A 7,157-nucleotide genomic window follows, 5' to 3' on the forward strand; every position below is an offset into this window, starting at 1 on the left:
CCTAGCCCTGTCGGTCCACTATGTGCTTGACAGCCAGAGGGACTGATGTGATGAAACCTATATAGGTTTCAAACCCTATAGGTTTCATCACATCAGTCTGGGATGGGATGAAACTGGGATCATGCTCCCAGTTCCAGTAAGATGGGTGAACAGCCTCCATGCTACCTCTGATGCTGAAGGTAGCTCCAAATTCTGGACAGAAGGCATGGAGCAGTTAAGTCAGGCCTCGGAAAGTCAACAGTAGCAGGCAGACAGGGAAGAAGTACCACCAATCTGGCAGTAAGTTTATACCTGTTTTTTCCTCTGATGTTCCCTGGGCTGTGTCAGTGCAGCCTTGAACCTAGGACTGGGTGTGGGTGCATGGGCAGGGAGTGTCAGGAGATACTCTCTAGTTCTGGCTCCAGAAACAGGAATGAAGAATGAGGTCTCCTAACCTTCAGAGAGAGTGAGGAAGATCTCCATTTCTTTTCCTCATTTTCTTTTATCCTAGCCCCCAGGCCTCCCAGGTGGTGGAGGTAGTTGCAGGGGCAGACAGGAACCTGAAACTATGAGGAAGAAGAACCTTCCGCTCTAATTGAATGGTTAGATGGTCCCAAGATGGTGGGATGAGCCCATACTCATACTGGAGCTTTGGCTCCAGATGTGGGTGTAGCTGTGGGAAATATGCATCAGAGTCTGGTAGATGAAGTCTCAGGGAGCCACAAAGTCACAGGGAGTTGGCAAGGAGAGAGGAGTTTGGGAAAGTGACCCCACAAAGTTATTTATGGATTTCTGGGCTCACCCCCTAGGTATGCAGAGTGGATCTAGCCTAAGCAGCTCACCACAGACTTTGAGAGACTGAATCACAAACTAGACCATTGCCTGAGTTGGTCCCAACTCAATTGGCTCATTGCGCCAATGAGCGGCACTCCCAAGGGGCAGATGCAAGTGGCATCACACAGGGTTTGAAAAGAGGACTGACACTGGAACCACAACCCAGAAAAGGCAGGCAGAGATTGCGGCTTGAACCCACTTTGCCAATTATCTGCAAAGACAAAAGTATCAATATTCTCTACAGGATTTAAATGCAACCCAGAGCTCATAACATAATGTTAAAAATGTCGAGGGCAAATTACTTCCAGTATGAAGAAGTAGGAAAATTTCAGCTCGTTCAAGAAAAGACAGAAAAAGATGCAAACACCAAGATGTTGGAATGATCTGAAAAAGCCCTTAAAGGAACCGCTGCAAAAATCCTCTGGGGAGAGGATGGGGAGTCAGTGCTCGATGGGGATGGAGTTTCAATTTGGAAAGAAGAAAAAAGGCTGGAGGTGGATGGTGGTGATGGTACGCAATAGCGTGAATGCATTTATTGTCATTGGACTGTATACTTAAAATAATGAAAATGGTAAATTTTAAGGGGGGTCTGGCCGGCTCCGTCAGTAGAGCATGTGACTCTTGATCTCAGGGTCATGAGTTTAAGCCCTAAGTTGGGCCTGGAGACTACTTAAAACAAAACAAAACAAAACAAAACAAAACAAAAGCAAAGCTCCAAGAAATAAGGATGAAGACTCTGGGCTTTCTTCAGTATTTTAGTAAATAGAAGATATATATTAAAATTTCCATGGGGGGGGGCGCCTGGATGGCTCAGCCAGTTAGGCGGCTTGCCTTCGGCTAAGGTCACGATCTCAGGGTCCTGGGATTGAGCCCTGCATTGGGTTCCCTGCTTGGCGGGGAGCCTGCTTCTCCCTCTCCCTCTGCTTGTCACTCTGCCTACTTATGATCTCTATCTCTCTGTCAAATAAATGAATAAAATCTTTTTAAAAAGTTTCCATTTGGTATCTGTATGTATACCAGCTATGTATTTGAAATACAATAACCAAAATTTAAAAGCTCACTGGAAGGGCTAAACAGCAGAATGGAGATGTCACAAGAAAGAAAGAATCTACGAACTCCAAGCTAGGTCAGTAGAAACTGCCGAATCTGAACAACAGAGGTAAAAAAGGTTGGGAAATAAATAAATAAATAAACAGGGTCTACAGGATCTGTGGCACAAAATCCAAAGGTCTAACACACCTATCATCAGAGTAGCAGAAGGACAGGAGAAAGGGGCCAGTGCACGAATGCTTTGAACAGCTCTGTTCACCCTCTCAGTTTGGAAATGACCCCTCCAGTGAGTAAATCAATAAACAGAGTGTGGTACATCCATCCAATGGAACACAGCTCAGCAATAAAAAGGAATGAACTGTTGACACTCTACAACTGAGATGAGTCTCAATGGCATCATTCGGAGTAAAGGAAGACATTTCAAAAGGTGACATACTATATGATTCCATCTAGGTGACCTTCTCCAAAGGACAAAATTATAGCGACAGATCAGCGGTTAACACAGGTTAGGGGTGGGGAGAGTGTGTCACTACAATGGGAAACACAAGGGTTTTTTGAGCGGTGATGGAACTGTTCTGTTTCCTGTTTGTGGTGGTGGTTACGCAAATGTACATGTGTTAACATTCGTAGACCTAAGTAACAAAAAAAAAAAAAAAAAAAGGAGTGAATTTCTACTCTATGTTAATTGAAATAACAAAAAACTTGTGGTAGAGACGCCTGGGTGGCTTAGTTGGTTAAGTGTCTACCTTCAGCTCAGGTCATGGTCCCAGGGTCCTGGGATGGAGCCCCACATCGGGCTCCCTGCTCAGCTGAGAGTCTGCTTCGCCCTCTTGCTCTGCCCTCCCTCTGCTCATGTTCTCTTTCTCTCTCTCAAATAATAAATAAAATCTTAAAAAACCAAACCTGTGGTAGTCAGACTCCAAGATGGCCCACAGTGATCCTCACCTACTCATATGTCTGCCGTTGTATGGACCCCCATCATATGGAAGAGGGCTGGCCTGTGTGACCAATAAACGCAACAGAAGTGTCGGGTATGACTGAAGAGGCCAGATCATAAAAGCCACCGCAGCTTCTGTCTTGGTCTCTTGAATCACTCACTCTGGGTGGAAGCCAGCCGTGTTGTGAGGACACCCAGACCGTCCTGTGAAGACAAGCTAAGGCACCTTACCAACAAATTCCACTGCCAGGAACATATCCTGCTGGTGTATTTGCCCACGTGGGAAATGGTGCCTGTTGATGACAGCTTTGTTCCTGATGGCCAAAACATCAAACTTAAATATCTCAGAATAGGCTAACTGCATTATGGTCCATCATTCACGTTGTGGAATATTAGGAAGAGGATAAAAAGAATGAAAAAGAGCTGCATATCTGATATTAAAAAAAACTCGTAAGTGTGTCATATGAAAAAAGCAAAAGCCAGAGAGTATGATTTTGTGGTTTTTTTTTTTTTTTTTTAAAAGGATATACATATGGAGGTATCTCTAGAGATAGCATGAAAAATTTCTGGAAGGCATTCAGCGTTTGCCTCTGGAGAACGTTCTGGTAGATGTTCTGGTAAATGTCTGCTAGAGCAGGCATTTATGTTTCATTCTACAGGTATATTCTTTTGTACTTTTTCACTTTTGAATAGCCTATACAGCCAGAGCTCTGCCTTTCGGCATTGTCCTCAAAGGGCACTGTGGGGACCCCTTCAGTGAGCCCTGAAAAGCCCCTCCTTCCACCAGCACCTATTGACTTGCCTTTGACCCAGAGACAAGCTCTGATTAAAATCTATCAAACACTAGGTTTCAGAGCCTCCTCTGTCTCTCCAAGATAAAACCCACACCTCTCAGTTTGGCATTTTAGGCCCTTCACACACGGCCCAAACCTTCCTGTGCTGCTTCATCTCCCGTCTCCACATCCCTGGATCCCCGCACGGCACTGCTCATGCTCCCCACAAATTCAGCTCTCTTTCTGGTTTTCACTTTATAGTCTTTCCTCTAGGTTATTTTAAACCCACAGTCACATCAACCGCCCCAACGCCCATCTCTGCTGGTGCCACTCCCCTTGCATCACTGGGTCCCTGATGCTCCCAGCAGTACAAGTACTTCACTCTGGCCTTTGAGCACCACCTGCCATGTTCCAACCTCAAGAACTCTCCACACTCTTCCCCCAATCCAACTAAACTAGACAAATTGTGAGCTCCTCTTTGTACCTTTGCTCATATGGTTTCCTCCATCCAGAATCCCCTTTCCTCTTTCGCATGTGCACCTGTTGTTAACACATCCATCATTCAACTCAACTCTAACCTTCTCCGTGAATCTTGCACGAGGTCAAAAGTCATCCCTCCTTCTCAGACTACTTTCTCTGCATTTCCTTCTTCAACCCTTACACAATGAGCACTCTTCAAAGCTGCATACCAGGTCAGATGCTGGTGTAGGGAGATACATCAAGCATGGTCCCTGCTCTTGGGGAAGCTCCGGTCTAGCTGGGGAAACTAAGAAGCAAATGTCCTCACATAAGTAACCTCAGATAAAGCAGCACAGCTCAGGGGTTAAGGACCCCAGCTCTTATCTTCTACTTCCAAGGTTCAAGTCCTAACTCTGCCACTCATAAACTGTGTGACCTTGAGCTAGTTGCTTCACCTCTCTGTGCCTAAGTGCCCTTATCCGTCCAATGGAGATACTAGGAGGACCAGCTTCACAGGGCTATTTGAACTAGATGGTTTAGCTTATATAAAGTGCTTAAACACAGGCTGGCAAGTGGTAAATGACACATATTGGTTATGACCACAATTTCCAGGTATTATGGCAGCTCAGGAGAGGAAAATTTCTTAGAGTAAGATCTCGAAACACTAATGAGTATGATATAAGCAGAGAGAAAGCCTCGGCCACAGTGTGGAGACGTGAAGGGCAGGTGGGGTAGGAACGCACAGCAGAGTTTCTCTCTTACAGTAATTTCAGTACCTGCTTCTCCCGCCTTGACAGCCCCGTGGGGCTTGTTCTGAGGGCCTAGCAGAGAAGCGAGGCTGAGTGAGGTCTCCCAGATTTCATCTTCTCAATCCCCCCCACATCCTTTACTTAATGTACTTCTCTAAAGCGACTTGCTTTTTGTAAACTAAATACCTTTCTTTTTTTTTTTTTTAAAGATTTTATTTATTTATTTGACAGACAGAGATCATAAGTAGGCAGAGAGGCAGAGAGAGAGAGAGAGGAGGAAGCAGGCTCCCCGCCGAGCAGAGAGCCCGATGTGGGGCTCGACCCCAGGACCCTGGGATCATGACCTGAGCTGAAGGCAGAGGCTTTAACCCACTGAGCCACCCAGGTGCCCCAACTAAATACCTTTCTTAGAAGGACACCATAAACCACATCTGTAAATGAAAAAAATTAAAAAACGCAAATACAAAAGCATCTCCAGCATCAATATAATGAAAGCAAAACAGTGTCGCTAAATTCAAGCTAACTAATGTCTTACTCTGAGGTCTGCTCTCTGTTACCAGGACAGATTATTAGCAAATCGTGGAGAAATTAATGACATGCTGGCGACGAACTGAGACTTTCTCTTTGGCATTGTTAGCAGGGCTGAGAAAACAAAAAGATAATTCTCTTTTTTTGCTAGTGCCCTGTACCTCTGAAAACACCGCACACATTGTTAAAAAGGGAAATATCCCCTCCTCCCAAAACAATCCATGTGAAATTTTTTAGAGAGACAGATTTTCAGAGAGAGAGATGAGCCTCTTCCCAGGCTCCTCCTCTGCACCCCCCGCCCCCCACGGTGGGCATTGTTCCCCACTTGTGCTGAGTCACTGTACTTGGGGAAGGAGGCAGTTTCCAGGGAATGCCTTTTGTTCCTGTCCATACTGCTATTTACCTGGTTGGGCTTGGTGTCCTGAGCTGATGATCAATAAAGGATTAGACTTAAAAACAAACCAAACCTGCTTGTCCTTAAATAATGTTAATTTCAAGGTAAACATCTCAACCTTGAAATAAACCAGGTTTCAAGTTATAATTTGAATTAATTCTGACAACATAATCCAGAGTGCAGGATTTGCCTTCAGGCTATGTTTTTTTTTTTTTTCTTTTTTTTTTTCCCCCCTGTCAACTCCACTAATGAAACAGAGAAAACTGAGGAGGAAGAGGGATCTTTATTTCAGGCCAGGGAAATCTTACTATTCTCTATGCTTTTTTGAAGTGATCGGAACACAGAAATGAGAGCTCACCTCTTCCGTCCTCCCTCTATTTCTTTTTTCTTTCCTCCCTCTTCTCCCCTCCGTTGTGTTTTTTTTTTTTTTTTAAGATTTTATTTATTTATTTGACAGAGAGAAAGAGATCACAAGTAGGCAGAGGTAGGCAGAGAGAGAGGGGGAAGCGGGCTCCCCGCAGAGCAGAGAGCCCCATGTGGGGCTCCATCCCAGGACCCTGAGATCATGACCTGAGCGGAAGGCAGTGGCTTTAACCCACTGAGCCACCCAAGCGCCCCAGTTTCATGTTTCTGAAGGATCTATGATTTATCAGGATAGTGTTTCCCAGCTTTGGTTCCATTGCATATCAGCTTCTCCAATTCTGCCTAATATATAACCTACCTCTATTGGTAGTTACTTCATTTTTTAAAAACGGAATTCCCATTGTTTTACTTATATAAAATCGGCCCCATCCTAAAACAGTGAAACCCAATAAAACAAATTCTCTCTAGTTCTACATTTCCCCCAACACACAATTAAGAGGGAAAAAAATGTTACAAACCAAACTGAACACTACCAGGTACCTAAAGCTCCCTTCTAACTAGGGTTGGTAGAAGCTTCAAGCCTGCAGAGAAGGCCCTCCAAGAATGCTTGCTGTCTGATCACAGTGCCTACATCCTTCCTCCAACTTTAGCTCCTGGAGAGATTAAAATATTCCTGGGTCACATTCCCAGGGTTTCTGACTCACCAGGTCTGGGGTGGGGCCTGGGAGTCTGCCTTTCTAATAAGCTGCCCCAGGTGACATTGATGCTGCTGGTCTGAGTAGGTCTACTCCTACTCCTCCAAGATAAGTAGGTCTTGGGCCACTGGGCATCAAAATCACTTATAAGTGCTTCTTAAGATGCAGATACCTGGGGGGTGCCTTGGGGGCTCAGCTGGTTAAGGGCCTGACTTTTGATTTCCACTCAGGGGATGATCTCAGGGTCGTGAGATTGAACCCCACGTCAGGCTCCCGGGTTCGCATGGAGTCTGTTTGTCCCTCCCTCTTCTCCTCCCCCTGCTTGCGTTTTCTCTCTCTCTCAAATAAATAAAATCTTAAAAAAAAAAAAAAAAAAAATATGAAGAAACCTGGGCA

The sequence above is a fragment of the Mustela erminea genome, chromosome 7 (genome assembly GCF_009829155.1).
Source record: "Mustela erminea isolate mMusErm1 chromosome 7, mMusErm1.Pri, whole genome shotgun sequence".
In the NCBI taxonomy this organism is placed as follows: Eukaryota; Metazoa; Chordata; class Mammalia; order Carnivora; family Mustelidae; genus Mustela; species Mustela erminea.